This window comes from Cupressus sempervirens, chromosome 4 (genome assembly GCF_028749045.1).
Source record: "Cupressus sempervirens isolate cs-2001-9-10 chromosome 4, ASM2874904v1, whole genome shotgun sequence".
NCBI classification, from domain to species: domain Eukaryota; kingdom Viridiplantae; phylum Streptophyta; class Pinopsida; order Cupressales; family Cupressaceae; genus Cupressus; species Cupressus sempervirens.
In genome coordinates, this window is record NC_143121.1 from 244001048 (window position 1) to 244004937 (window position 3890).

The window sequence follows — 3890 nt, forward strand, 5'->3', positions numbered from 1 at the left end:
AGAAAAGTATGGGTTTATTTCCTTAGGTAGAAATATGATGTATTTCAAAATTTTAAGAAATGGAAATGCTTGGTTGAAAATGAGACTGGTAAGAAATTAAAATGTCTCAAATCTAATAATGGTGGTGAGTACTACAGTCATGAATTTGAAGATTATTGCTCCACTAATGGTATTCATACACTAGAAAACTATTCCAAGGACTCCATAGAAAAATTTAGTAGCTAAACACATGAATAGACTATAATGGAGCATGCAAGGAGCATGAGGTTGCATGTTGGGTTGCCCTTACACATGTGGGCAAAGGTTGTCAATACTACTAGATATCTAATTAATAGAGGTCCCTCTACTCCTTTGGTTTGTGGTATTCTAGAGAAAGCATAGAGTGGTAAGAAGGTGAATTATTCTTTTCTCAAAACCTTCAATTGTGAAGCATTTTCTCATATAGATTATGAAAATAGAACCAAGCTAGAAGCTAAGTCAAAGAAATGTGTATTTTTTTGGATATGACATTAATGAATTTTGTTATAGGCTTTGAGATTTTAAAAATCATAAAATTGTAAGAAACAAGGATGTCAATTTCAATGAGAAAGTGTTGTACAAATAGCTGTTGTAATAACATGAGAAGAAAGAAGATTATTATGTAGTGTTGGATGATACTCCAAAAGATGATGTTCTAGCAATTCCTCATGATGTGAAACAATTGCAACAAAAAATAATACACACACCAATGAATGTTAGATGAACAACAAGGATGAGTAAACTTCCAAAAAGATTTTCTCCTTCTTTGTATTTTATTTTACTAATAGATGCTAGTGAACCTAAATGTTATGATGAATTTTTGCTAGTGGTTACTAAGATTCAGTGGGAGTCTGCAATGAAAGAAGAAATGGACTCTTTGTTGAAAAATAAGACATGCGATTTATGCAAGCTGCCTATAGGTAAAAGCGTTTTACAAAATAAGTGGGTTTACAGGTTGAAAGAAGAGGAAGGAGGTAAGAAAATATTTAAAGCTAGGTTAGTTATAAAATGATTTGCATAGAAAAAAGGCATTGATTTTGATGAGTTATTTTCTCTTGTTGTTGAAATGACTTCTATCTGTATTGTTTTAAGTATTGTGGCTACTAAAGATTTGCATTCGAAGCAGCTTGATGTTAAAACAACCTTACTTCATGGTGATTTAGATGAAGAGATATATATGGCATAACCATAGGGATTTGAGGTCAAAGGTAAGGAGAACTTATTGTGCAAATAAAAAAAAGTTTTTATGGCTTAAAGCAAGAACCTCGGTAATGGTATCTAAAATTTGGCAGTTTTATGCATGAGCATGGATACAGTAGGTGTCATTTAGATCATTGTGTTTATTTTAAGAGGTTGGATGATGATAGCTACATTATTTTATGTCTATATGTTGATGATATTTTTGTAGCTAGGTCTAACATGGATTATATTAAGGGGCTTAAATGCCAATTAGCACATGCATTTTCTATTAAGGATTTGGGGGCAACAAAAAAAATCCTTGGTATAAAGATTTGCAAGGATAGGAAGCATAGGAAATTGATGCTATCTTAGACTGATTATGTTGAGAAGGTGTTGCAACATTTCTCTATGGAGAATGTTAAAGTTATTAGCACACCTTTACCTAGTCATTCAAAGTTGACTACGGAGGTGTGCCCAAGACACAAGAAGAGAAGGATAAGATGTCCAAGGTACCCTATGCTTCAGCTATAGGAAGCTTGATGTATGCTATGGTACATACTAGGCCAGATATTGCACATGCAATGGGAGTTGTTAGTAGGTATATGAGTCATCCTAGAATTGAGCATTGGAATGCAATCAGATGGATTCTTATATATTTGAGAGGAACAACTAACAAGTATTTACACTTTGGGGGTTCTAATACTAATTTTTAGGGAAATTTTCACCCATATTTGGTAGGGGATATTGATACCAGGTAGAGCACTATATGTTATGTATTTACTATTGGTGGGGCAGTAGTGAGTTGGGTTTCTAGGTTACATAAGGTTAATGCATTATCCACTATAGAAGTAGAGTAAGTTGTTGCTATAGAGGCAACCAAGGAGATGATATAGCTTCAATAATTCTTGGAAGAATTTGAACACCCTTAGAGGGATAATTATTTGTTTATAGATAGCCAGAGTGTCATTCATCATGTAAATAATTTTGTTCTACATTCAAAGACAAAACACATATAGTTATGATACCATTTCATTCAATCCATTTTGGATGATGGATAGTTAAAGCTAGACATGATACATCCAAATGAAAATCCAATAGATATGTTTACAAAGGTAGTGGCAAGGAAGAAACTGAGTAGTCTCTCTAGTAGTGAACTGTTTTGGGCGAGGAGGGATTTGAACCCCCGACACCATGGTTCGTAGCCATGCTTCAAGATCTCCCTCATCCTGTGATCAAAATAAAGAACAATTAGCATTAAACGATGATTTCCAATTCAAAAAATGTGTTCTTAAAATAACAGACCAATTTACTCTATCAATCCTCAGTAGCTCAGTGGTAGAGTGATCGGCTGTTAACCGATTGGTCATAGGTTCAAATCCTATTTGAGGAGAGCTCTTTTTTTTTTTTTTTCTTCAAGCACTTGGTTCCATAATTATAAGTAAGGTCCACCATAAAAAGAGTGAAAAATTTTCCCAATTTAGCTGAATTGGAGTAAACCTCTGTTCGCTCCGACACATTCTTACTTCGTAGACTTTCTCTGTAGCTTTCGACTTCTTCAATTTTTCATTTTCTTCGTAGGGTCCAGAGATATGGATAAATAAATCTGGATATGAAAATAATGATTGTATCATATTTATATATCTTACCACTAGGCGAGAAAGTTTTATATCTCGTAACAGTCCATTAAGCACCTATCAGATATGTCATAATAAATTTGAACATCTGCCTCAAATTGACTTCCATATCATAGTCGCTCTAGTTCTAAAATGGGAAATAAAGAGAGGGGAAGGAATTAAGAAAGGAAGTGCAAAAAATTCTTGTACAAAGTATTCCTCTTTAGCTTTAGTTGGTCTTCTAGACTGAATAGGAATAAATGAACAGCACAGTCCAGCACCATGTGGTAGCAATATTGCTATAGGATCAGTCTCCAAGTGGGAGATTATTAGTTTGTGGTGACTAATCAGGGAAATACTATACATACTTCAAAAAAAATTTGGGCCCTATTTTATCAATATTTTGGGCCAACATGTAATTATTAATTATAACCCTAAAGCAGTAAAAATACTTGTATAAAAGGGCTTAAGGTTAGGGATTATTTGATAAGATGAAGCAAAATTGGTTTTTGTGGCGGTATTGAATTGTAAGGGATTATGGATTGTAATTAGGTTGTAATCATTAGATCATAAAAATATTGGACTTGTTTTGTGGACGTAGCCTAGGGTTTGGGTGAACCACATTAAATCTTGGTGTCTCATGTTCTTTTTAATGTGATCTATTATTTTATGATATTTTTTATATTTGCATGTAATTTTTATTTATGTATGTGGTTTAATCCTAACAACATGAATGTCCTATAGCATTCAACATTTCCCCTATAGCCCCCATGAGCTCTGTATTACAACCCTTAGAAGATCGATCTCCAAACACACTTAGAGCATCTTGGAGACTCTTCAGTATGGGGTGGATTTGAATGTTGGAGGCTACCCATGGTTAGAACGATGGTGTCACTAGGGTTTACTTTCCAATCTAGAGCTAATGAAACTAACAATTTGATGCAAAGATCAACAATTTCAAAGTTAGGTATTAATGCACCAATAAATTGAGGCACACTGCAAGTTTTGGCATTGAGTGAGATCGCTATGCCAAACCCAAATAGAAATTGATATCTTCAAAATGAGATAGGTTATTATAGA

At 33.9% G+C, this 3890-nt stretch overlaps 1 non-coding gene across 1 annotated transcript; it reads left to right on the forward strand.

The window, feature by feature from the left end:
• The first annotated feature begins 2515 nt into the window (after positions 1-2515).
• TRNAN-GUU (transfer RNA asparagine (anticodon GUU)) lies at positions 2516-2587 on the forward strand. The gene has a single exon. It is a non-coding gene; the product is annotated as a tRNA-Asn (tRNA).
• Positions 2588-3890: the final 1303 nt, after the last annotated feature.